Source organism: Hirundo rustica, chromosome 13 (genome assembly GCF_015227805.2).
Source record: "Hirundo rustica isolate bHirRus1 chromosome 13, bHirRus1.pri.v3, whole genome shotgun sequence".
NCBI lineage: Eukaryota > Metazoa > Chordata > Aves > Passeriformes > Hirundinidae > Hirundo > Hirundo rustica.
The window spans coordinates 18,828,583-18,856,346 of NC_053462.1; the positions used below are offsets into that span (position 1 = coordinate 18,828,583).

The 27,764-nt window shown below is 47.6% G+C and overlaps 1 long non-coding RNA gene across 3 annotated transcripts; it reads left to right on the forward strand.

The window, feature by feature from the left end:
- Positions 1-2,514: 2,514 nt before the first annotated feature.
- LOC120758802 (uncharacterized) lies at positions 2,515-27,718 on the forward strand. Of its 3 annotated transcripts, none has more exons than XR_005703019.1 (5): positions 2,515-2,986; positions 18,148-18,228; positions 19,741-19,907; positions 24,344-24,463; positions 27,188-27,718. It is a non-coding gene; the product is annotated as an uncharacterized LOC120758802 (long non-coding RNA). The 3 variants fall into 3 exon arrangements; XR_009208294.1 differs by lacking the exon at positions 2,515-2,986 and adding an exon at positions 5,664-5,972; XR_005703017.1 differs by lacking the exons at positions 2,515-2,986; positions 24,344-24,463; positions 27,188-27,718 and adding exons at positions 5,664-5,972; positions 21,280-22,072.
- Positions 27,719-27,764: the final 46 nt, after the last annotated feature.

Genomic DNA, 27,764 nt, shown 5'->3' on the forward strand with positions numbered 1-27,764 from the left:
GGGGATATTGATCCAAGGTTGCAGCAATGAGGGGAGCACCTCATCCCCCATTTCTGGTGCTGTTTCTGGAGCTGTGGCCCCTTTTCTTACTGGTTTGGTTGATACGGGTGTCCCTGGGGTTCTCCATAGCAAACATCAGCTTGCAGCTCCTTTACTCTTTCTTCCTGCCTTATGCTGCCACCTGAAACAAGTCATTGCCTTTAACCCAGGAAAAAATAAAATCTGAATTGTTTCCTGCATCCTCTCCAGTCCCCATTCTCTTTCCCCACTCCAGCACAGTTAATCCAGTTCATAAATTTGGCAAATGCACGTCAGGGCACTTCAGACATCAACCCTGGGCTGGTTTTATTGGCAGCAGTGAGATCCTGGGCACGTTTGCAAGAAGCATCTCTGAGCTGTGGGTCCACAAGTGGGTACTGCTGGTATAAGCTGAGCCCATCCTTAGGGAAAAGCCTTCCCTATCCTTGGAGGGACCCAGCTCTCCTGCAGGAGAGCCACAGGCTTTGCCAAGTATTTATCCCGCTGGAGGAGTGCAGCCCCAGCTGCCAGGCATGAGCTGGAGGAGGCATCTCCTTCCAGGCTTTGTTTGGATGAAGCAAGGCTGCTCCCAGCTGCAATGTTTGATCTTTTCCAGGACTGAGGAGATAAGAGCAGCATCCTCATGGGGCTGGGAAGTCCTCCCTGCTCTGCGGAGTGAGGAGAACGCTCTGTGCAGGACTGGGACCCTCAAGGGAGGGGTTGCTTTTCTTACAGTCCCATAAATCACAGCTCCAAGGCTGCTCTGCCAGAAGGGAAAAGCAGGGAAGGGTCAGTAGAGCAGTTTTTAACCCTGGTTCACCTGGAGAGCTGGAAGAGCTGGGGCTGTGCATGCCAGTTTGGGAGCTGGGCTGCTCCGCCCCATTCCTTCTTTTGTAATTGGCAATTAAGAGCAGAGCAGTTCAAGGGAAATGTCTACAAAGTCATCACACCTTCCCCTAGAATAAATCTTCTCCCTTTCTAAGTAGAAAGGGAGAAGAGGAAGAGGTGACTTAGGGGAGGAAGGATATTCTGGGGTAAGGAGTGCCCGTTGGCACCACTGTGAGCCCCCTAGAGAATTGTGGTGGAGCATCCTCCCCATTGACAGCCATCAGCACTGGGGGTGACCAAGGGAAAGCAGTGACCAAAACTCCTCCAGACATCACGTCCTTTGCTCTGTGTGTCCCACAAAAATGTGCTTTCATCCCGGAATAACGCAGGAGAAAGTCTGTGGTTTCATCCCTGGCATCCACACAAGGGATAAAACCCCTCTTATCTCTCATCCCCATAAATGGCAGCTTTTCTTAGGCAGGGCTTTGGGAACAGGGTGACCTGGTTAGGGGTGATTCACTCAGCCAGGGCAGCAGGAACTCCTCCTGAAAGGTGTCCTTCCCTCGATCTGCTTTTTGCCGTGTGAGTAACGGGGAATCTCATCTCTCTGTTATTAATATGCCATCAGACCATATGTTCTCAGCCTCAGCCCATATGTATTTTTGAAAAGAACCACCTGTGAGTAATTCTGCCTCCTCAGAGGAGTGAGTAAAATCTGCTTCGGTGTGTGTGCGTGTGCACTGTGCAGGGAAGGAGGACTTCAGGTTTTAGGGAATTTGTAGGAATTTCGCTGCCTTTGGGCCCTCTCTGCTGCGGCTCAGGGGTTTACCCGTTCCCTGTGCCATCAGCTGTGCCACCTCACCCCTGCAGGAAAGCAGGCCTGAAGAGGAGGCTGCTGTTGTTTTTCAGGGAATGGCCGGTTGCGCTGTCTCAGGTTGTTTGGACAGCTGCCCCGCGCGGTGCCGGCGGGAGCTGGGATTTCAGCGCTGCCGGTGACTCAGCTCCGCTGCCAAGGACAAAGCACAGACCCAGCGGGGATGCCAAGGGCGAGAGGCTGCCCTGCTCAGGGGTGCTGCCGGTGCTCGGTTACCCCAGACAGGCAGAGCTGTGTGCCCGACCCTGGCCACAGGCTCCTTTCCATTTACCTCTGTTTTTAAAGGATTTCAGATGGACCGAGGCCCTTTGCGGAGCTCTCAGAGCCTCTCACCCACCGCAGCCCTAAAGGATATCCCAAAGACGGTTGTGACTGCCATTTTCTGAGAGTGACAGCACAGAGGGTTAAATCCCAGCCCCTCTGAGGTGCTGGGGATGGCTGCAGAAGGACAGACCCGTTGCCCTTTGGAAAGAAACTTCACCTTTTTGGTTTCAGGAAAGCCAAGGCATTATAGCGGCAGTGACCACGGGCCAGTGAAAGTCTGGAAGTAGCTATTGTTTGCAGATGCAGGAGAAAATGTTTGCTAAACACGTAATGAAACAGTGTTTTAAGGGATTGAAACCACATGCCTGTGTGGCTGATGTGTGGATTTCTTCACGGTAAAATGTTAATGAAAACCTTTTGGGCAAGCCAGTTCCAGTAAGCCATATAGCCCGAGCCTGTGTGATGCTGGGAATGCAGGAGAAAGGGGCAGATTTAAAAAAAAAATAAAATAAAAAATGCTGTGAATACAACAGAGGAGCTGTTTCCCATCCCTTTCATGCCCTGCCCGTGCTCTCCTCACTCCCCTGGCACACACACGGCAAAGCCTGGGATAATTCCTGTCCCTTGCAGGGCACTCAAGAGGGAAGTGTGCTCATGTGGAAACCCGGCACCTTGGATCACTCCCCTCTGTCTGAGCAGGCTGGCTGCATCTCACAGAGGCTTTTTTCCCTTGCAGACGGAAAATATTCCTCAGTGGAGCCCCAGTATTTGACTGACACAACAATAATATTCCCTCCAAGTGCGTGGGGCAGCCAGGTGAGAGAAGCTTCACTGGCACCGCTGGGGATGCGCTGACACCGGCTCCTGGCCCCAGCTGGAGGCTTCGAAGCACACAACATTTTCCAAGTGGGATTGCACCTGAAGATTTGCACCTTTTCCAGCCTGGAAGGAGCAGCCAGAATGACAGTGCCTTGCTGAGGGTGTGCTGCAGCCAGTGCCCAGGTATTTTCCACCGCAGTGTGGTTTTGAGGGGTTAAAACTGCCCGAGAATTATGCCCCAGCTTTTATCAGGGCTACAGATTTGGGTTTAGGAAGAAAATCAAGCTTTTGGGCAAGTAGTTGGATTTCAATTCTCACTGTTATCTGGTCAGAGGAGCCATTCAGATACATCAGCTCCCCGTGGCTTGGCAGAGAGCAACCCCAGATCTGTGCCCAGCACACAGTCCCAGTTCAAAGGGACATGCTGCAGGGGAGGTCACTGGTGCTGCAGGGACAGGCACCGAGCTCCCAGCCACACACCAAATGCCAATTTGGGCAGGAATAAGGCAAATTGTTGCTTCCCTGTGTTATCCAGGGTACTCAGCAAAATCATAGAATGATTAAGTTTGAAAAAGACCTCCAAGATCTTGAAGTCCAACCAAGTCCTTCAGTGTATGTTTAACACCAAGTCTACTCAAGATTCAGTTAGGCACAATTGCTTATTTTAGTGCCTCAATGTGGCTCAGGCACCAGTTGCTGTATGTGCCATTCCCTTTTAGCCTGCTTTCCTCTCTATCATTTGGGCAGCAAATGCTTGCTCAACCCCATCCTGCTCCAGCTGCAAAATTTCACTCCTGCTTTTAAAAGAAATCATGAAGTTGTATGTTGTGCAAACAGAGCGTGCCATGTGTGGGGTGAGAGTTTCATTCATTCGTTTAGAAGAATGAAATGGAAAAGCAAAAGAGCTCAGTGCAACTAAAAAAACGGAAATTAGGAAATAAAATTTGAGTGAAGATCATTTGAGGCCCATTGGGGTTATGCATCATGTGTCAGGATCTGGAAGGGAAGTGGGTTTATCAGATCCTTTGCCTTTTGTACAGATAAAGGAATTATTTCCTTACAGAAGAACACCATAAAATCTGGCACCAAAAGTCTGTCTTGGCCTGGTGGCAAGAGTACAGTATGGGGGTTTGGTCCATAAATGTGGTGAAAATCCATATTCCCAAGCAGAGAAACTGTGCAAGGCAAAGTGTCCAGAGCAGACCTGACCTTTGTTTATGAATCATTTAAATCATACATTTAATGTAATGCAGAAGGATTAACCCACTACAGATTTTTGAAAGGAAGCTTTAGAAAGATCACTCTCATACATTGTGGGTTTTTTAGAGCAATGCCTCGATTTAATCTATGTGGAAGCTATTGTTTAAGCTGTTAAATTCCATAGGATTTCTCATGGGATTGAGGATGAGTGAGAGGTAGACAGACAGCTGATGACCAACACTGACTATTCCAGCTGCTGTTTTCTCTTCGAGACCTCTCTTTAGTAGAGGCAATCTTAAATGTCACGCCTCGACCAAGGAACACAGATACTTCCAGGTCCCCTTTCCTGGTGATCTCATGTCTCCACCAGGGAGACCTTAATTACAAATCCTAGGAACAGCAAGGGGGTGCATCCCACCATCCCTGTAGCCCCCTGCAGCAGGGGCTCTGCTCTGCTCCCTCTCTGCTCCCTCCCCAGCCTGTTTACAGCAGCCTCCCAGCACCAGCGGTCGGAGCAAAGGGAGGAGCGGGGTTTTGGCTTTAGGGCTCAGCACCAAAAATAAAACTCTTTGCTGAAAGCCAGGCAGAGCTGGGAACCTTGAGAAAGGCTCCCGCCCAAGCAGCCAGACGGGCTTCCTCGGGTGGAAAATTAGAGATGGGCACTGAGCAGGCGTGGGCGGAGGGGCGCTCGTGGAGGACTCACTGAAACCGAGGCTGCCCTGACACAGACACGTCTGGGGCTCCAGTAACCAGTGCCCTACACTGGTGTAAGCACCAGCAGGGCCTGGGGGGCTGGCCAGGCCCAGGCAGCCCAGGGGGAAGCCCTGGAGGTAGCAGGGAGAGCCATGTGGGTGCTTACAGAGCCTAATGCTGCTGGCTGGACCAAACATCCCTCAGGGTGGGGAGGCCCTGAGAAGCTGTGCCTCCCAAGGCCAGGTTGGATGGGGCTTGGAGCCCCCTGGGATAGTGGAAGAGGATGAGCTTTAAGGTCCTTCCACCCCAAACCATTCTGGGATCCAATGATCTCCCACAGCCTCAGGCAGTGCTGCATGTAGCCCACTTAGGGCCAACCTCTTTCCTTCAAACACACTACTGATATTGACCCATATTGTTTTGATTTTGGCATCTGGCCTTTGCCACCTCTGCTTGGAAATGGTGCTACAAGACCATTTTGTGTCAGCAGCTTACCAGGTGACACCAGGTGCGTGTCTCTGCTCAGATGTGTCCCCAGGACTCTGCCCCTGCATCTATCTCTTCTGATGGACCAAGAAATGCATGCAGCTTTTGAAAGCCCACAGAGCGACTCTCCAAATTCATATCTGCAGAAAGACATTAATGTTTGCATGTGGTGTCAGAACAAGATTAGTGTCTGTGCAATTAAGAAACAGCTGTTGCTGGCAGCTTGCCCCAACCAGTCTCAACAAGGAGCAAGACAGGTAGCCTTGTTTTTATCAGACTCTGGGATCCCTTTCCAACCACCCCGGTGTGTTCCCACAATAAACCAAGCATTTCTATTAGCCTGTAGGAATGGCCCCTTGGTTTGGGGCCAAAACACAAGATTAAGTTGTTCTGAGACAGAACGCACCGTGGCGAGGACAGCGTGTTTCCCCAAACAACACCTGGCAGCAGGGATTCAAAACAATGCTGAAATCAGGCCAATCTAAAGATCTGCTGGAGTCGATAGTGATGCGAAACGAGGACAGGTGTGGCCATATTTCCAAAATCGCCCACGGCCAGTGTTTCAGGAACTTGGCAGCACCTGGCTGGGACAGATTTTCTAAGGAGGTCAGCACCCAAGATGTGGAGCCAGCATGAAAACCTGTCCCAGAATATCTAGCAGAGAAATACATACCTTGAGGGTGGCACAAATGTTTCCTCACTGCACCAGGAGCAAGGAGACCTCAGACCTTTCTCCAGCCCCTGGACACAGCCTGGCACTGCTAACGACCTCTCCTACTCCCAGCCAGAGGTGAGTGAGGAATCTCTTTGAGTTATCATTGACTCAGCTTGTGGTTTGACAGCAATTCCTGTCATTTCTTGAAAAATACCTGTACAATTCTTTTCTTTCTCACTCTCCTTATCTTTTTTCTTTCACTCTTGATTTTTTCTGTAGTTGGCTTTCATTTCCAAAGGGTTATTGTGTTATGGTGTGGAGCATTCCCAGATGATGCTGGGAGTTGCACAGACACCTCTGTCTGTCCTGCTGTCCCTACCCAGCCTCGGGCAGGGTGGCAGCTCCTCTGAGCCAGAGCAGGATACCCTGAATGAGGAGAACCCTCCAAACCACCTCTGTCCAGCCTTGGCAGAGGCGGGAGTTAGATCCCAGCTCTTGCCATGGTTCATATTGGACTCAACCAAACCCAGACACCCATAAATTCTGGGAAAGTCTGGTTCTGAACTCTGTGGCTTGGACTCTTCTTTAATTACAGGTCACTGCTAAAGCTGGTTGGAAAATGTTAAATATATTCTCTGCAAAAAATGGTTGTGCCGTTAAAATTTTTTCACAGATTTTTGTTCCTTGATTCCTGTAACTTTTTCTTGGGGGCTCACATACATTTAGCTGTCAGTTTTTCCACTGAGCTTCCGTTTTTCCAACAGAAGAACAGATTAAGTGACAGAAAATCAAAACCCTCCTCGTGTGCATTTTTGTCCGAAAACTTGGAAAATTCCAACCAAAACAAAGAAGAACTTTAGCCAAGAGCCATTTTTGTCAACGGAGCGCTCTGTGAGAAGCCAAATTGAAACCAGGCCTGGACACGAAGCTGAACTGGCTGCATCCACAAAGTGCTGTGGGAAGGAGTTCTCCCCAGCACTCGCTGTGCCCGGGGTGTTGTCCCTGCTGAGAAACCCCACTGTGGAGCTGGAGGGGCTGCAAGAATCCCAGGAGGGACTTAACCGTGTGTATGTGGCACTTGGGGACATGGCTCCGTGTCCCTTGGCAGTGCTGGGGGAACGGTTGGACTCGATGGGCTTGGAGGGCTTTTCCGAGCTCAGCAATTCTGTGATTCTGTTGTGTCCTCTGCCAGCTCTTCCCAGGAGCTTCTGGCTGATATCTCCGCATCTCCCGTCTTTAGGGCTGGAGAAAAGTGCAAGTGGTGCCGTGGCCAGGACGATGATCCAAAGGGACGGATGTTCCCGGGAAACGAAGGGTGTGGAAGAATTTCTGCAGCGCGTCAGTGGGAAAAAAAAAAAAAAAATTAAAAAAAGAAAGCCAAGTGTCTTAAGCAACGGTGCTTCCTGCAGAGCCAAACAACAGTGAGGACAACCACCTTTGGGAATTGGTGATGTAGAAGAGCTCTTCTGCTGGGGGAGGAAGCAAGGAAGTGGGAGGAAGCAAGTCAGCAAGACAGGCCAATGCTGCTGAGCTTGGCCCATTGAAGTCTGCATTTTATTATTAGAATCGTTATTATTTGTATTGTGGCAGCATCAAGTGGCCCCAACTGGAAGAGAGGCCCATTGTACGAGGCACTAAACAAACATGGAATAACAGACACTCCCTTCCCCGTGGGATTTGCTGGCAGAGAAGACACACAGAGGACCACAGCGGACAGGAAATTGTCATTTAAGGGCATTTATTGTGAGTGTAACAGCACTTCTGTGCTGAGGACAGTCTCCCAGTACCCTTATTCCCATAGAGGGCCTGATCCAAAACCTGGTGGAGTCAGTGGAAGCGTGGACACACCTCAAACCAACATTTATTTGTTCTCCTTTCCTGCCTGTCTGTCCCCACAGCTCCTTGATATGCAACAGTTCTAGTTTCCAGTCAGCCCTGGCTGGATACAGATGCAGCCTTGAGAAGGGAGGGACATGTTCACACTCCTCCTGGAGCTGGCAAATCTAATTTTAGGTTTGTCAGCCTTGGTTAAGTCCTTTTAAAGACTGACCCAGGAGGGAAAAGCCAACTGTGCAGCTGTGCAGAGGCCACGCACAAGGACCACGAGTCTCTGATTTCCCTGGCCTTCAGCTTTATGAACTGGGGATTACTGCAGCAGCCTTGGAAGGGAAACTTGAGATACATCCAAGGTTGACAGGTCTCCCTGGATTAAGGTCACTTGCTTTAAAAACCAATTTTTTTTCCACATATGTAAGTGGCTGGTTCTGACTGTGTGCATCTCCAAGGAAAGTGGGGCAGGAAAACGTATTCTCCAGGGACTCCAATCCTGAAAGACAGTCCTTGTGCTGCCAGATGTGTGATAAATAATACTTCAAATTTTACTCCATTTTTCATGCTTTTATTTTAGTCAGCTGACTGGGACCAGAAGCCCAGGCCTGGCAGGTGATGAGCGCTTTGAAATCCGTTTGAAACAATGGGAGCTGCAGAGGGAACAGCTCCACAGTTGCAGTGGATGGTGCTTAAGGGAGACATAATTCTCTGCTTCCAAAAATCTTACAGTGGGTCACAGCAGCAGATTCCTTGCCTGCCCATAATCTGGCTGCTCTTGGGCTCACACAGATGACTGGATATTCCCAGTGCTCCTGCTGAGCCTGACAAAAAGTCTCTGCACAACCCAGCTGAAAAAAGTAAAATCTTGTGCTCCCAACACTGCTCCCTGTGCAGCAAGTGGGAGTTCTGCCATTTGCCACGGGCAGGATCAAGGCTGTTGTTGATGGAGGTGGAACAGAGCTACTCAAATCTCAAGGAGAAGAAATGAAAAGTGCTGTGTGAACTCCAACCTGTGTCACTGCTGAGCGAGGAGCCGTGGGCCTTCAGTCTCATCCATGTGTGGAACGTGTCCAGGGGTCCATTACCCACTGGTGTCCCCAGAGGGGTGACACAAGAGCAGGCAAACACAGCAGCTTGTGCCCAGCTTTATGGCAGCTCTGAGAACAGGAAACTCTCTAGACAATTGTTCAGAGAGGTGTAGGCAGGGCACCATTTGTGGGCAGAGACTGGAAAGCAAGAAATCTTTTCCAGCCCAAAGTGACCCCAACCCTTTTTGTTGCGTGCAAGGTATCTTACCTTGTCTCTGATCTCAACAACACTTCTTTTTCAGAGAAAGCCTTATTTTGGTACTTAAGCATCAAAATCAAGCATTCAGCTGTCAAGTTCTTGAAAGCGGAAGTGCCACAGAGAAGGAAGGATGCTCCCCGGCTCTGAATGTTCCCGTGCCCCTGTGTTACGATGTTATTCTCTGCTCTGGCTCAGCACAGTTTTCCTCGTAGGGCTCCTGTCTCTTTCCATGTCCCAACTTGCTCAGTGAACCATTATTCACCCTCTTATTCTTCCTGGTTGTGCAATGTGAGCCCCCGTGCCTCACTTACTGCTCACTATTCAAATCCTTCTCCAAACGCAGAATTATTCATTTCCTTGGGAGCGCTCTTCGGGCACTGATGACAGGCAGTAGCAAATTTTATTCTTCACATTCCCCTGTGAGGTGTGGGGGTGGCGTTTGCTTGGGTTCTAGATGATATTTGGGGCACAGAGAAATCATGTTTAAGGGTATTCACCAGCTCTGAGTTTGGACACGATGTGTGAGCAATCATGGTCCCTTTGCAGTGCTGCAGCTTCTTAAAGCCCCACTGTCTTCAGATCCCCTCAGGAACTTGGTGGATGCAGAGTGCATATTTAGTGATGATCTGGGAATCTTTTATCCAAGTGACTTGCCTAATTCTGCTCAGAAATTCTGTGGTGGAGGCAAGGATTTTACATACATTTTTTCCAGGTTGGTTTTCAGCTGCATTAACTGCTTCTCTTTCTGATTTCCTCCTTAATTCATCACATGCTCCCCATCTCCTGCAGCAAATGGAGCAGGAGCTATCAGGTTATAGCTTCCATCAACTTGCAGCCTTTATTCACCCCTTAATAAGGTCTTGCCTGCTTGCTGATAGAAAGTGAGGAGCAGACAAGGACATGGCAATAAAATCGGTGATAAATGTTTTTGTGGGGGCCACAGTAAATTGACAGACAGATCATCAGGTCTGTGTTCTCTCTCTGGTTCCTTCCAGAATGGTTTCGCTTGAATTAATCTAATCAAAAGAGTAAATAAAACCTCAAGGCAAACCAGACTATGGCAGGCCTTTGACATGAAATTTTCAGCTCAGGTGACGAAAGATTGGCAAAGATTTCAGAAAGTCTTGGCATCAGGGCAGAGCTGCAGCACCAACTCTGAGAGCCACGTTTGACTGCTGGAGTGACCTCATAGCATTTTGCAACCAAAGAAAGTGAGATGAGACAGTGATATTAAAGGTATTAAATCATTAAAGATTTGCAGAGGTGGTGATCTTTGGTTCAAAGGCTGGTGGAGATGCTGGAGACAGGGCTGAGCACTGCATCCATCAGCTGGGACGCCGCAGTGCCTGGGGCTCTTGGCCTCTGCAGCGCCGAGATTCCCCAAGAGAGAGCTGGGCTGAGGCTCTGCAGCTCTCTCCTTTCATTTCTTGTGAAGGATTTCTGGGTGTGGAAGTAGTTTATAACTAAAATGGAATCCCTCCCGTGTAGCTTTTAAAAATAAACAGGTCTTAAAGGGAAAGCTCTGCTCTGGCAGAAGTGGGCCTGGCTTGAGCCAGGGACTCGTGATGTGATCACTGAAGTGAGGGGGTAGGCAAGGAAACATGGAACAAGTTCTGCCTTGGAAAAGGCAACAGGAGTTAGGGAAAGAGGTTGTGCTCAACATGGGGGATGGAATCATGGCAAGGGGAGCATTCCAGTGAAGTAGGAAGCGCTGCTCAAGAGATGCTGGTGATGGGCCTTGGCTGTGTGCACCTGCATGAACCAGACAAACACTGGGACACAAAACTGGGATGTCATCAGCAGGCAAAGGTTCTCCAGCTTCAGGATTTATCAGTGTGGGTCTAAACTCATTACCAAGCCTAAAGCAATGGCTCTCTTTGTAGTGAAAAGTACTAATCACAGAAGTCCTTGATCCTGCAGATCCCAAAAAAATGGAATAACCCTTTCAAGGCTCTTCTGTGCTCCGCTCTAGATGGGAAAACATTGCTTGGTTCGGCTTTGCATCAGCACAGCTCTTCCCCCAGTACATCCTTTGGGACAGGTAGGATTAATAACCAACAGTTCACTTTAATTGCTGGGCAATAGGGAAATTTTCACCACTGGATATATATTGCTCTTAAACTTTTCCCCTAAAAAGTCTCCTGTTTAGAGAACAGAGTAACAGCCATCCCTTAATATAATATATTTAAACATCATGATAAGAGCCCTCTCTGGGGAATTTGACAACACACTATTCCACCAACGCTGTAATGGATGGTTTTCTTCTTTTAAATGCCTCGCCATTAAAGTTTAACGAGCAATACTTACTTTCATTCTAAACTTATTTTTCTCCTTGACAGATTGGATACTTAGTTTGGATTTGTTAACATAGCTGGTCATAAAAATGTCTGCTTCAAAGAAACTGATAGATACTGTCCTTAGGAAATTGGGCTTTGATGCCTTATTTGATTTCCATGGCAAAGTAAGTTCATATTTTCTTTTTTTTGGTAAAAATGAGGTACTGTACGGAGCAAGCTGAGAACCTCATGCCCCTTTTTATTTGCCCGAATTTTCAGTTTATATCAACCCAAATAGGTTGTGTAGCTCAGAAAAGTCCTAACTCAGGATTGGGATTTTTAACAGTGAGGGGGCATTTGTGGAATTTCTGATGTAGCTTTGACTTTTTCTCTTCTAATCCTTTAAGAATATGTACCAAGAGTAACCAGAAATTAAATTCCAACAAAGGCTCACATCTTTACATCAGAGTTATTTATGGCATCACACATCTTAACCAATAGTCTGGTTAATGTCCTTCATACTGTTTCCATCCTCATGGTTTTACTTTCAATTTCACAATATTAGTGTTTCTCTTTATTCTGCAGTTTCCTTCCAAAAATTAATTCTTGCCATAGATTTGGAAAGGGAAGGTTCACCTTGCAAATTCTCATCCTTCAAGACAAGCACACATTTATTTTGAACCTTAAACCAAAAGAAGCTGCAAAGAAGGAGGGATGAGCCTGAGAGGATTTTTCTTATATTCAATTTGTCCTTCCTCTGATATACTGATACTCTCCTAGAAGAGTCTCTGTGATCTTGACAAGCCTTGTGCTTCAAGAAGAAACATGGGAGGAAAATCTCCTTGACCCCTTAGTGCCTGATGGCTGAGAATGTTAAGAGTTACAGCAGAGAAACACAGCCAGTGATTCAAAGATTAGCAAGGAATATTCACAGGGGGGGCAAAAATGCTGAGCAAGGACATTCAGAACTTCTTTAGCATCATTTCCTTCCAACAGCTGCTGTTGTTACCCTCTGCTCCAGAGCTGAGCTGCAGCACCTACCCAGGGGCCTTTTCCTAGCTCAGACAAGAGCAACAGGCAACACTTGGGATTTTGAAGACAGTGGCAGAGAAAAGAGCAGCCCACAAATAACCGGTAGAAAGCCCTACAACATCGCAGCAAACATTTCCTAATTTACTGCCATGCCAGAGGATGAGTCACCCCAGTGTTCCTGTTGCATAATCTCTTCCCCACAGCTCAGGAGAGCGAAACCAGAGAAGCAAAGGTCTCGCTGGGCTTTCAGTGACATTTATGTTTAGACTGAACTTTCAGTTAGGAAAGTGTGAGTTTTTCTCTGATGACAAAGGAGGGGGAACCGATAGAGTAAGGTGTTCTTTCGGAAATGATAAACTCCTGAGTGTACAGATTGTCATCTCCCTAAGCCCCCAGCCAGACCACGGGCTCCTCTGCCCTTCCTGACTCCCAGACAGGTCTCCCCATGACACTGTGACCTGTTCAGCCTTGTCTGGTCCCTGGGGAGCACAGCTGGGCCCTGAGAGCTCTAAAACCCCTCCAGACAAAGCATGGCCATCCCTCAAGGCTTGTTTAGCACGGGGAAGGATCGTAGGGCTCCCCAGAGCTTTGGGTGGCAGCGGGAGGGCTGGAAACTCCAGGCACGTGTTTGCTCTGCCTCAGCATCGTGCCCGTGGTAGATCCAACCCTTCCCAAAGCAGCAAGATCTCCCAGGCATGCAGGGAGCCGCGGGCACAAGCACAGCTGTGCCGCCTGTGCAGTCACCGGGGAAATTCCACCCAGGAGAAGGGAGTCAGGCAGGAGCAGGCAGGCAGAGTCACTGCTTCAGAGCCCCTGAGAGGTGTCATGTATGTACAGCTGGGTGTTTTAGGGTCTAATCTACTTTGTATTCCTTAAAATCTAGTCAGGTGAATTCGGGAATGCTGCGCATCTTCAGAGGAATGTCAGGCTGAGGGCTGCACTCCTGCTGGGCCGTGTTATCCTGGGTTAGTGCCTCGTGCCAGGCATTTTTCTGTGCTGATTTGGTGAATGTTGTTTCAGAGGAGCCGGTGTGAGTGGCACAGGAGCCCTCCACACCTCAGCAACTTTCTGCTCTATGTTCCACCAGAGTGAACCAAGTTAGTTCCTCCTTCTGGGCACCATTACTACAGGCATTGTAACTTCTTCCCCTCTCTGATGAGAGTAGAATAATTTTCTTTATTCAGCAAGACAAAAAAAAAAAAAAAGTGCCAAGTATTCTGAGGATGGTTTTGTTTTTCTCAGCATTTCTGTGGGATTTCTGTGCCATTTCACATCCCCCTCCCTCCAGGTGATGTCCTAAATGAGCTGCCAATGTCCAAAAACGTTTGTTGAGTATTTGTGTGGAAGAAATGCCCTTTTGGGAAGGGATGGGAGCTCTCGAGCACAGGCTGCGCTCTGGTTCAGGGCAGAGCCATCTCTTCCCTGCAGCTGGGAATGTCTCCCACAGGCTCCTGCCCCGCGCTCTGCATCCAAGCATGTATCAAATGGACCAGACAATCCACGGGCTCGGCCTCGAGGAGGAGAGTGGGAGATCCCCAGGTGATCAACAACGGCTGCTGGAGAGAGCCACGGGTAATCCCGAAACTAAAGAGGCTTTAGGGTTTGAAAACAAAAGGACGGAGCGAGGGCAAGCTCAGTCCCACGGGGAGCACTGAAAGCCTTGGGTTAGGCTCAGTGAAATGAAGGTTCCTCGTGTTTTTCAGAGGAGACCACAAAGCCAAGAGGCAGCTGCCTGTGGGTGAGAGAGGCTGCCTGACTCACCAGAGTGCCACCATGGTATGGGAGCGCAGAGGGAAGGCAGCTTCATCCCTCCGAGCCAGGAGCAGGAGCACATGCCAGAAAGGGGAACAAAAACTCATCAACTCAACCACAGCTGTGGTAGAGAAAGGAAGATGGGGTTTCACAGCCTCTCTGCTCTCACATGAGGGTTGCACAGCACGGGGAAGGAGAGGTAACCCCACACTGCTCCCAGCCTGGCATCATTTCCCGGGGTTGGGACACAGCCTCACACTGGTGGAGCTGAATGCTTGTGTTATTTGGATAAGGATGGGAACAGAGGGCTCTGCCAGCAGGCAAAGGCATCGAGGCGTGGCTGCCTCCTACATCCCTAAAGCTATTACATTAAATGGAAAGTCATCCACGAGCAGAAAAAGAACACACTGGGTGAATTGTGGAGGTACAGGTTTAGCTGACAGCCTGAACAGAGAGAGAGAAAGGGCCTGTGGTGGTGAAGATGATGCTGAGATTTCTCTGTCAGCTGCACGATACAGCAAAAGGGAAATCATGAATAGACATGGATTTGGAATCTACCTGAGAGGCCAGAATTCCTACCATGAGTGATTCCTGCCATGGTCTGTGCACTGAATGTTTCATCTAAGGAGTTCAGCTCTCCAAAAGCAGGATTGTGGCACTGCTCACTCAGAGGTACAAAGCAGTTTGGAAATGCTGGGGGTACCGACCCCAAAGGAAACTTTATCAATCATAGATATTCTGCATGAAAATACTTGTGAAATTTTGGCGGGGGTGGAGGGAAATGTCTTCAGAGTTGCTGAAGGACTGATCATTTTCAGTGCTAAGCTTGAAGCAGGTGCTTGTGGCCAAGTTATTAAGTGGTTTCTGATGGGAAGGCTGGCACTACCTTAACTGCAGCAGCAATGGCAGGGGCTGCTGAGGCTCCTGTACTCAAAGCAGCTGGGCTGCAGAAATGGGAAACAGCCTCTTGTTTGTTCCTCATTCTGAAGCAGGGAGGGCATATGTGCCTCCCGTAGCACAGCCCCTTCCTCTTGTATCCTCTAATCTGTAATCTTCAATATCCTGTTTTAACTGGAAGTTGAGATTTTAGCTTCATAAGGCTGCCTACAAACCGGGAGGATGAAACTGAAGCAGGGCATTGATGCACATCAAGTTCAAAGTCCTGCAAAGCAAATACATGTTCAAATATTCACTCAAATCCATTCTGTGTAAGTATAAAGATGATTTAGTGTTTTGATCAGCAACAGCAGATTTAAGCATACACTTAATTAATTCAAAAATTTTGTGCCCAAGGCCTGCTCCAAAAGTGTTATAAGATGTTCCTTTCTACAGAAGATCTTTTAGAGAATTCTCGCTGCAGAGACTCGTGTTATTCAATCTTAATTCGTTACAGGCTAGACTTTGCCACTTCCATTAATGCAAAACCTTCCCTTCACGTCGAGCTGAAAATAGCTAAAAGCAAAAATCTAATTTAACCCTTAAAACAAGCAGAGTGTTTGCGAGGATCTGTTACCAGAGTGGAGGCTGTGCCTGTGCTCTGTTTGATCTGTGCTAACTGGGGAGTGTTCAGGCCTGGGACACATTGTTCACTGGAAATCAAATTGCACCCTGTCAGAGCAGTCTATTAACAGCCCTGAATTTCTGCAGAACTTCACCTCTTTGCTAGAAGATAACATTTCTCTTTCCTCCCAAGGATAAAATAGCTTCCTTTCTTGCAGCCCTGCATATAATGGTGCTATTGCTTGACAGGGATGTCAACTTCCCTTGACTATTAAGGAGAAGGGAAATGTCTTTGTTACACATTTCTGTTCTCCTTTCATCCTCTTCAGAGAGGCCCCCAGCTCAATCTAAACAAAATAAAGCCAGGGTATCAGTTAAAAACAAAACCATTTTGAAAACTCTTTGATCTCCCTGGCTTCCTGTTAAATATACAATCGACTGTTTCTCCACATCCTCGACCACTACAGATCTGATTTTCTCTGCAGTTTATATTGACTTTGGCACCACACAAAATTAACATATCATTGGCTATAAAATCTTTTAAAGGCAAAGAAATCCAACCCGTCCTCAGCTTCCCCTTTGCCTCCCTGTGTTCTCTGCTTTTCAATCCTGCCACCCACCTTTCAGTTGGTGTACAGGGACCCTGAGGTCAGACCCTGTCTGTTGTCAGGCTCCTGTTTGTGACTCCAGCCTGTCCATCACCCCCTGTCCCCAGGCCAGCATAGACTGTTAGCTCTGGACAAAGCCAGCATCTCTTTTCCTCTCTATCACATCCTTTTTCCCCCTGAGAAGTTCCTCTTGCCCTTCTCCACCAGCACTGCTACCAGGGACTCTGTTAACTTTGGTCTTCTCCTCCACCACGGGTCTTTATCCACTCCTGCCCTTGCATTGCTCCGTCCTCTGGATGTCTGCGTACCCTCCCCACATCTCACCACCATCCCTGCGAGGCTGGACCTGCCTGCCCTCCTCCTTCCCTCCCTCCCTCCTCTGCCTCTTCCCGTGGTGCTGGGTTAGCACTCGCACTCAGTGATCTTGGAAGCCTTTTCTTAAAGGTTCTGTGATCCTGCGTAGCTCAGCTGCATCTCGGCCCTGCCCTTCTCCCTTTGCAGAATTTCAGCTTCATAAGGAATTTCTTCTCTCTCAAAGGGTTTTATGCCTTCATCCTCACCCCATTGTCATTTGAACCGTTGCCTTTTTTCTCTTTTTGTGGTTTTTTTTCCTTTGGGAGGGTGTCAATGTGTGGATGGGAACAGGACAGTTTGCTGTCAATTTTCTGCTCCTTGAATTTATCTCAGCTGTCCAGTGTTCATCAGCTTTGGTGCGTTTGTGACTCAGACAACATTCATTAATGATTTAGGCTGAGGAGAGAGTTCTATCTGATAGAGATGAATAGATTGTAAGGTATTTGGGTCTCACTGTACTTGTGCAAAGCACTGCACATAATCCATGGAGTCCTACAAGTAGTAACAGGAAGTTTAATCCTCTGTACGGGCAAACTGGTGACTTGGTCTCTTCCAACATTAATTACACTGAAGAAATACAAAATGTTGCTTTCAGGACTAACTGCTCCATGAACTGTAGCATTTTAAGCAAGAGAAATGTTTGCACACAATGGAAAGACACATAATGCTGCTCCATGCACAGATCAGATAAATTGTTCTGTAGCTTTAGTGACAGCAGAGACAAAAGGCTCTGTCTCCCTCATTGTAGCAGCAACGTCTGCGTGGCTGCCTTCACATTTCTCCCCCGACTTGAGGCCTCTCCACATCCCAAAAGCAGGGAAAGAACATTGTTTCACGTACCTCAGGTAGCCCCCAAATGGGCCAAGGCCCGGAGGGGCTGGGAGGTTGTGATGGATCTGAGTTTTGCCATGGCAGCACAGAAGTGGGGACTGAGTTTGCACATACTGCGTGGAGATTTGCTGTCACAATAATGGATCTCATGGAGCTCAGAGAATTATTTCACAACTTGCCCCATTTCCCTTCTTGCTTCAGAGGTATTTTATAAAATGAAACTAATACTTTGTAAATTGAAGCCAAGAATTCATAAAATCAAGGGCCCAGAATATCCAAACTGCTCTGTAGAAGAGTCCCTCAGGTTATCAAGTGCCAACCCAAAGCAGAGCAAAGCTTGAACTCTCAGTTTTCATCAATCCACTAAAATCCCGCCTTGCACTGCAGCAGCTTCGGGATCACCCTACCTGGCAGAGCTCTCCACACCTCAGAAGCAATGGTCCTTTTCAGGATTCTCCTTCCATCAAAGCCCCAGTTGATGAGGAAGAAATGCCACTGATTTGGGGTGTTCTTCCCTGCTCACAGCACCCTCACAGCCTCCTCCCCACTCCTCCCCAGGCCCCTGTCGACAGTCACCATGGAGATCTGGATTCTTCAGACCCAGGAGATCCTCAGGTCACAGCTCAGGAGTCCTTGAGGAAGACTCACAATTCTCAGAACTGTCAGAAGACCTAAAAACAAGCTGACTCATTTCAAACATGCCTCAATCTCCACCTCAGCAAGCTTGGTTAAGGTTTTAAGAAACAACCCGGAAAGCAATGCAAACCCCAAACCAGAAACCAGAGCTGCCGACAACCATCTTTGCAAATTTAGTTTCTAACCTGGCTTCCTTTCTTTCAGGAATGGAGCAGCTCTTTTGGGAAGTTCTGCGAACCCTTTGGTTTGTCACTGCTGCACCTGGGCAGTGATGGGCACAAAGAGGTGAGGGAATCACTTCTCCTGAGGCAGCTTCACTAAAAGAAAGGTCAGCCACAAGATCACTCCCTCCGGACCAGAGCTGAAGTATGGACCTGTTCATTAACCAGCACATTCCACATCCTATAAATGGGTAGCATAGTGAAATTTCTGCCTAAAGTGATCATTATTAATATTTTCTGTACTTTCCTGTTATAAAAATATCCTTACTTTCAAGAGTTTGCCTACAAAGGTTAAAGGTTCTGGGCTTACACCACAACAATTATGCAATATTGCAAGGGATACTGAAATATATACGTATTTTGAAATACGAATGTGTATGAGAAAGCAAGGAATCCATGGACAGTTAAAAACTGAGATACAGCATTCTGGTCTTCTCAACCCAAGGACCTTCAAACTCTCCACCAACCAGAGAAACTGTGGCTGCCCCACCCCTGGAAGTGTCCACGGCTGAGTTGGAAAAGGCTTGGAGCAACTTGGGATAGTGGAATGGGATGAGCTTTAAGGTCCCTTTCAAACCTAACCATTCTGTTTTCTTTACAAACCCCGATTTCCTGCCTGTGATGGGTTTTGTATCAGGCCCCCCAAAATAAAGAAGCCAGATCTCTTTTCCCCAGCTCCCTCATTGCACTGGAGGTATAAATTACATTTTACTCTCTGCAAGCTGTGGAGCTGCAAACAACTCTGGTGCCTTTGGGGTAGGCGGGGAAAAGAAGTGTGGCTGATTCTAAATAAAAGTTACTGTCAGATCAACCTTGATAGCAGAGATAATGGCAGTGATCACATGGGAATAAAGACTCAGGCTTTGGTTTAATCATCGCTCCTGATCAGCTGCACTGATCCAGTCCTGCATGACTAAGTCAAATGAATGTTAGGTAACTGAAATTATCTCCTTGCTTTGCACTCCCCCCTCCAGTACCCACAGTTTGTTTCAGGGACTTTCAAGAAGGTAAATCTATAAAAGGGCATCTGTGAGTGCTGATAAGAACCAGAGGACAGGGGGTTTGTGAAGAGGTATCTTAAGCTATGAAGGAGATTTCCAAAGGCAAGAAATAGTCCTAAGGTCATAAAAATCACGTGTGCCTTTGAAAATTTCTATCAAGGCTGTACCCAGCTGCCTAAATTGGCTTCCATTCACTTCACAGGGTCTCTCTAAGTGCTGGAGCACGTGATTTTCAATTCTTCTCCCAACAACTTGGGAGGGGAAAAAGACCACCAATATTGCAAAAATGACTTTGATACATTACAGAAAGCCTTGTAACTAGTGGTGTGACATTTTCATTATAAAAAGATCCCAAAATCTCATGTCAAAACCGACGAGAAGCCTTATGCAGGCAGCCCTGAGGTTTGGTTTGAAATCTTGATCCAGATCCAAGTTATGCTGGTTACTTTATCCTAAAAGAAAGAATAAATATGTAGGATTCTAATGCGTTCCAATAAAGCAGCATCCTTAATTTGTTCAGTCTCTCAGGTAAATTAAAAATTAATAATTAATAATTATTTGGCCTTTCTCCACAGCTCTGGTTTCTTTGGCACTGTCCCTACCCCTCAGGAGCTGACTGCAAGCTCACACAGGTGATGTTCCTTAAATCCTTAACTCCCAGAAGGACAGAATTGCATCAGAACCTCCACTTCCAGCTCACCTCACCTCACCTCATCTCATCTCTTACCTGGGCCAAGACAAGGTAGGAAACATCACCCCTTTGACACACAGCAAAAGCTGAAGGAAGTAAACATTATTTTTATTTATTTGCTAAATTTCAGACCCATTTGAACAGGTCTCACTCAGGAGTTTTCAGTGTTTGAGTTGGTAATTCTGCCTTCAGCCCCCACACCGAGCACTACTCCGTGTATTTAAACTGAATTTGATTTAAGTTTAGTTTTAATTTAGGGCAGCCTGCCCAGATTTCTTTCCCCTCTGCTGACAAACTTGGCAATGCTTTTACAGGGCCCGGAGAGCGTTTCAGCCTCTCTTGCAAAGAGCCTTCACACAAAGCACTTTATTTCTCCCCAGAACAAATAAACAAGGAGTAAACATCCCTCCTCTCACACACACGGAACATTTCCTTGTCATTCTCTTCCCATTTGTGCCATTTCTACTGCCCAAGTAGGACTCGAGCTTTATGAAAATGTTATGAAAAGGCAAAGCTGCGTTTTTGCAGGAGTAAGGACTCATAAGGAAAAAATAAACCCAAGGTTTTCTGTATGTTTACAGGCACAGCTTGTGGACTCTGTCCAGTTCAGCTGTGTTTGAGGATCCCAACAGCAAAGGGACTGTGCTCTGTTCAGAATGCAGTGAAACCCCTGGAAGGGAAGAGCAGGCAGATTGTCGTGGTTTGATTTCCCCCTTTTTCATCTTGAAGAATGCACTTTCTTGGGTTACACATTAAACTGTCAGGAGGCAAAATCAACACTTGGGGTTCTCCACAAAGCTTGAAGCGCTGCTCCACAGAGCATGGCCATAGAGAGCTTCTCCCATAAATCTTCAAGTTGTTTCCCTTATCTAAGCAAGCTATGTATAAATATTAACATATTATTCATGGGCAAATAATTCCATGCCACTCCTTGCTGCTGCTGCTGCCGCCTTAAAGAGGATTCGTGGTTTAAATGAGAGTGACAGTCCCTTTGTGAGGCCTTTAGGTTAAAAGAATTTAGGGAAAAAAAAGAGAGAAAGGGTAACTTAATTAAGTAAACCTCAAAAATGGAGAAGTGGCCTTTAACTGTTGGTTTTAATGTAGGGGAGCCACCACCACATAAAAACTACTGACTAAACTCTATAGTAATTGCAATTAGTCAACTCCCACTTGACTTGGGTGAGGTAGGGCTGGGATCCAAAGGATTTGTTCTTTGCTGTGTGCGTGGATGGATGTTGTGAGCAGCCTCGAGCTCTGCCCTCGTTCAGCCCAAGTCTTGGACCAAACAATGTCAGGCACAGAGTTTGAACCTCATCAGCACGAGGGGTTCAAACCTGGGGGGTGACCTGCAGTGCTGGGGGGTCAGTTTGGCCAGGCTGGTTTCTGTTTTCCAAGACTGATGGGATTGACCCCTCCAATACAGGTGAATTTTTTTCATTAAAATGTTCCTTGAGAATATCCCTTGTGCACAAAGGAAAGTGTGTTCCTCCAGAAGAGGCTTCTTCCTGCAGAGGGCTGGACATGCCAGCAGTTGTGGACAAGAAGCCATTGCAAGTGGAACATGTGAAAACAGGAGCCTATTCATAAAAAAAAATGTATTTATATTTACTCCTTCAAAGCCTTTGCTCTGGAGTTTTTTTAAAGTTCAGCTGGAGAGAAAAAGCCTACATCAAAACCAACCCGAAGACTTTAACAGATGTGCCCTGGCGAAGAAAAGGGTGCAGACACAGCAAGGAATTCAGCAAGGACAGACAGTCATATATGGACACGGGAAAGGAATCTCAAATAAATGTTTGTGGCTGGGAGCTGGAGGTTTTGCGTTACCTGTAATGAGCCTCTGGTTTTGGGGCCTGGCCTATTCCTCTCTTTTTTCCTGACTGCAGCTTTTGGTGCTTTTTGTACTACAGGAGACAGTGTGGAATTTCACCAGCACCTCACTCCTTCCAGCAACCAGAGGAGGAACACATCTCATGAGGAGACCGTCCCTAAAACCTAGAATTTGGATTTCATTTCTTAGCCATACTTAAACCCCATGAAATTCCAGGTTGACTTCATTTTATAAAGACTGGAACGGGGCCATGTTTGCGTGTGTGTGCAGTCACACCTGGAGCAGCCTGACAGCAGCTCCTTGTATGCAAAGTCTGGGCAGTGCTGGGCTTGCAGGTGCTGCCTCCTCACACCCAGGTGTTGAAAATCGCCCCTTCCATCCCTCACGATATCAGCACATCCCACTGGGTGGCCACCCTAGTGACAGTTTTATCTCCAGCTTAATTAAAAGCATATTAATTTCAGGCTGTTAGCACATTTGAAAAGATTAGATCAGGTCTTATCCCAGTGACTGTGGTTCAGGAGAGGGCTCAGCCTCAGGAGGCTTTTGTGTCCTTGTGTGTCCCTTTCCTGTGCTCTGACAGCCATGCAGCAAAGATGCTGTGGTGTCCTCATCAAGAAGTTTTATTTCCTCTCATGAAACTCCAAAACCAAACCAAGAACTGTCCTCCAGACTGTTGCCTTCCGTCTCCCTTCACACACTGGACACTTGTAAACCGTGCCAGGAGTTCCTACGTAAGGGCCTATTAAGATTTCAAAGCCAAGCCTCGGAAAAAAAGGAGGGAAAAGCAGAGCTGGGATTCCCTCTGCACGCTCTGAAGGTGTTTATGAGGAGGGCTGAGGGGCCCCAAGCTGGGATTCCCTCTGCACCCTCTGAAGGTGTTTGTGAGGAGGGCTGATGGCTGGGGCCCTGCCCAGCAGGATGGAGCAGAGCTGGGATTCCCTCTGCACTCTGTGAAGGTGTTTGTGAGGAGGGCTGAGGGGCCCTGCTCAGAGGATGTTCCATGCCAGTGAAGCAGAGCTGAGATTCCCTCTGCACCCAGGGAAGGTGTTTGTGAGGGGGGCTGAGGGCCCCTGAGCTGGGATCCCCTCTGACGGCGTTTGTGAGGAGGGCTGATGGCTGGGGCCCTGCCCAGCAGGATGGAGCAGAGCTGGGATTCCCTCTGCACCCTCTGAAGGTGTTTGTGAGGAGGGCTGATGGCTGGGGCCCTGCCCAGCAGGATGGAGCAGGGCTGGGATTCCCTCTGCACCCTCTGAAGGTGTTTGTGAGGAGGGCTGATGGCTGGGGCCCTGCCCAGCAGGATGGAGCAGGGCTGGGATTCCCTCTGCACCCAGGGAAGGTGTTTGTGAGGAGGGCTGGTGGCTGGGGCCCTGCCCAGCAGGATGGAGCAGGGCTGGGATTCCCTCTGCACCCTCTGAAGGCGTTTGTGAGGAGGGCTGATGGCTGGGGCCCTGCCCAGCAGGATGGAGCAGGGCTGGGATTCCCTCTGCACCCTCTGAAGGTGTTTGTGAGGAGGGCTGATGGCTGGGGCCCTGCCCAGCAGGATGGAGCAGAGCTGGGATTCCCTCTGCACCCTCTGAAGGTGTTTGTGAGGAGGGCTGATGGCTGGGGCCCTGCCCAGCAGGATGTGCCCTGCCAGTGAAGCAGAGCTCGGCCGCTTCCCGTGCAGCTGCAAGTGCCCTGAGCAGCCCCGACCCAGGGGAGCAGCCAGGGCCCCCAGCTCCCTGCACACCACAAACACCCCCGAGGCAGAGGCTGCCTCACATCTCCCTGTGACACACAGGGGAACACTCACTTTTCCTGGGAGATCGCTCACCTGCCCCAACATCAACATCGCCCTTTCCCTTCCCACCAAGACCCGAACAGTTCATATAATGAGGAAATAACCAGGGAATCGTTATTTTCAGTGGATAATTTCAGTTCTTCTTCAGAGCAGCTCTGTCCTGTGCCCCAGATGGCTCCTCAGAAATGTAACTCAGAAGCAGAGAGGTTCTGGAGTGCAGGCATGGCCTGTCCATGGCTCTCCAGGGAGGTCAGCTCCAGTTCAGGAGTGCCTACACAAATAACTGCCAGGAGTTGGGAGAGTGTTTTACAAGGATCACTCTGGATGTGCTGCTGCCTTGTATTTTTTCCTCAGGCAAGAGGTGCTGCCGTGGTAACAGAAAGGATTCTGGCTTAACTAGAAGTGGTTGTGTGATTTTTGCACCACTGAACCTCTTGGAACACGCAGGTGAATTGGCTTGCGTGTATGAAGCATTAGGAACTTGCAACAAAACAACTTTTTCTTGTGTGTGCATTTTTCTCATCTGCAGAGAATAGCTGTGGTACCCAGCAAGGATTTGACTGAGCTGTGTATCTCACAGAGCTGACGTTAATGCTGAAGACGTTAACTTAGAAAGGCCTCGCTTTTTTCATGACTCATGCGAGGAATTATTTTCCTGTAGGTTTGTTCTGAGTGAATAAGATAGGTTTGCTTGCATACAAATGCTGTTCTACACATATGGATATATATACACACACTACCTTCAGCAGGGAAAGCTCCCACACTTTCCCTTGTTTATGAACATTATATGTGACATAGGTTCCAAGTTAAATGTCACAGCCCTTATTTACAAGGTAGGCAATGAAGATAACCCAATTTAAAACTCCTCATTTTCAGTGCTGCCCATCTCAGCCTCCATGGGGAACACTGGACAAGGAGTTGAGGCCACCACCCTGTCTGCTGCGAGCTTCCCAGCTTGTCCACCTGGGAACTGTAAAATTCCCTTTCCACGTACAGGTAGGAAATTTCACGTAATATTTCAGCCAGTGAGGTAAAAATGGGGGCAGCAGCTCAGAAGCTGCTTCTCAACCACTCCCTGATTTTCAGCCCAGCCACAGTGGCACGTTGGGAGCTGTTTGAGCAGGCACCAGGCTCCCTCAGAGCCCGAGCCCAGGCAGGGAGCAGCGCGCTCTGGCCACGCTGCCTCCATCCTGCCTGTCCCAGCTCGCCCTGAACCGCCTTCCTGTCTGCCCCAAAAATCCCTTCTCGCTACTCAAAGGATATAAAGGGAACATGGAGCAAAGCACAGAACGATTCTTCAGTCTCTGAAGCCGTTAAAAATGTTTTTGATAAAGGTACACATATGCAGAGCTGAGCTGCAGTGAACACCTCCTTATTTCTGTGTTAATTTTGTATTGTTCCTGAAGCAGATCATGATTTTTCTCTTTGTGAAAGGAGAATTTTAATTCTGGTCCTATTCATTAATCATATCAGAACCCAAGGTATGTAGATGTTATTTTTCAGTAATTTTAAGGTGCTAGTCTATTAGTAAAAGGTTAAGAAATGCAGAATAGCTGTAAAGGGTTTGGGTTTTTTCTTGAAGTGTTTGACTTCCTCACATTATTGCAGACTACATATATCTTTATTTTTCAGTAAGAGCAAACTGTGGCCCTGAATCTCTACAATTCCAAACACAAGCAAAGATAATGACTTTTAAAAAGTAAAGAACAAATTGTTCCACATAAATGAGCACAATGACAAAAAGAAGCATAAACTTCTCTTGCCTAGTGGTGGCTTCCAGACATTTTGTAAACCAGCAATCGGATCCAGACCATGCAGAATTTGGGACGGTCCTGCTTTTCCTGTTAATTTTTCCACTATGAGAGTGTCCAAAACTCTCTGAAATAAAGGATTACTGTCTAGGGGTTCAGAAAGTCATATTTTCATAGAACAGTTCATTCTGACAGGTAACCCCAGCAAGCACACAAGCTGTTCCATTAAATGTCATAGCCTTAAGCTTAAAAATGTATCCCACATCCCAACTGTTTGTTTGTTTTCAGGAGTGTTTTCAGTGCTGCTGTGGCCCAGAGTTTAGATCAGTGGTTTAGCTGCCTACACCTCTTTTAGAGGTTGTAAGCAAGTGAGACCCAGTTTGGTTTAGTGTTCAGCAAATTATCTTCACCCTTTTGCCACTAAATCACTGTACAAGCATGAGCAAACCACTCAGCTCTTCCTCTCCTTCCCCTTATTCAAATGTACCCAGGCCATGACTTGTGATATGACTGTGAGGAGTGAAGATCAGCCCATGAATATGCACAGAAAATTCTAGAAGCTCTGCTGAACCAAGGTCACAGCATGAATTCTGAGTGTAACGATGAGATTTGAGTATTATCAAAATCCTTCTGGATGAAAAAAGCACGGAATGGTGCCCATGGCTTTCTATCCAGAACAGCCAGAAAGAAATGTTGGTCCTCAGAACAGAAATCTGCTCTGAGATCACCCTGATTTAATATGGACTTACTAGGTCTGAGGCAGGTCCTTCAGCATCTGGGCTTGCAAAATGTGCTGGGCCAAGGATTGAGAAAATAGAGAAAGATTATTTAACTTCACCCCATTTCAAAATGTAGTAAGAATGTATTTCTGCATTAAAAAAATGTATTTAACTTCCCCATCTGTGTTTTCACTTGGTTCACATATTTAAGCCACTTTCTAAAGCTGTGAACAACAACTTTAAAATAAGAGTTCAGATCATTAAATAATCACAAACTATCAGAAACTTGGCCTTTTCAGAAAAACACAAAAATACAGCAAGTCAACAGCACTAGCACGTCAGTAATTGAGGCATCCTTTTAGTGTAAATAATATCAGTAACTTTTTTGCATTGCTGTAGAGGTATTGAGGAGATATTTCCTCAAACGATGTTGGGATCATCAGCAGGGGTTCCACATCTTTGTGCTTCAGGCATCTCAACCAAAGCAGCCAAAAACTGGGTCAGGGCAACAGTCCAAAATTTTAGTGGTGAGCCTCCAAAATTCAAGACTCTCAGGGAATGCATGTTGGGGAATAATACGAGAATGCTGAAGGAAAAAAAAAAGAAGAAATAAAGAGAGAGGAGGGAGTATTTAATTTGTATCCAATATTAATATTTCAAAAATTGGTACTGTCAATTTGGAATAAAAGCCTGTGTTTGAAACGCCTGTGAAAGCCAAGGCAGTTGCCTCAGAGCCTCAGACGCTGTCTGATCCCATCGGTTCCTGAGCTGCCACGAGGCAATCTGGATGGCTGGCTGCTCCAAATCCGCAGGCACGGGGAGCTTTGGGATGCCGGCTTTCGAGGAGTCTCCCCCACTGGGTTACTCTGGAATATGAGAATGCGGGTTGGCAAGAACCCGCGTGTCTGGGAGCTGCCGAGCAGCCCTGCAGGCTTCCCAAATTCGGGCTTGCCATCATCCCCTTCTGATAGGATGGAGAAAACTGGGAAGCAAACCTCAGCTTGAGCACTGAGAATTTGGGAGCCAGGTCCCACAAAACTTTTGCCCTGTTGCTTCTGGGCAGCTGTTGCAGGGAGATGAGAAACAGCTGGAGCTGAGAAAAGGAACCAGCCTGGCTGGAAGCACCTGGTGACTCTGCAGGTGCTTCTGAGCCTCCTTGCTCAGCACCATTTTGGGGTAGTTCAACTACCCCAAAAGTAGAGAACTGCTGCTTTGAGGAGCTAAAGTTTATAATTATAATGTTTTTTTAGGATCTGGGCTGCTCTTCAGCACGCTTGAGACAGGGGAGTGTGACAACCCAGTCTGCCCAGTGATGGAAAGTTAGAAACTGGAAATGTACCTGGATGCCACCCTGAGTCAGCCCAAACCGAAGCATCTCTACAAAACACCTAGATGTGAACAAACTGCCGTCCTCTGACAAAAATATTCCGTCTGAGAATTTCTGACCAGCTCCGGCAGTAAACACCTCCAGGGTGTCGTTTTTGTCTGATACAGGGCAAAAATTATTCGGGTACCTATTGCTCGGGGTGGAAAGATGAGGGAATGGAATAGTAAATTAAAGGGGTTGGAAACAAAAAGCAGCTGATTGTCTGAGCACGGCTGGTCAAGCTGTGTTCAGGTTATCTGTGTGGGAACGCACCTTTCCATGGACGAAATGCCCGTGGAATTCGTGCTCTTGTCCCCTTCCCCTCACTGAGCGGGCTTTACACTTGTGGGGCGTTACAGCTTGTGGGGGTTTTACACTTGTGTTTATTTTCCAGCCTCCCCTCGGTGGCGTTTGTCCGGGCACCTCTCCGGGCCCTGCTCCTGGGTTTTTCTCCCGTCCCT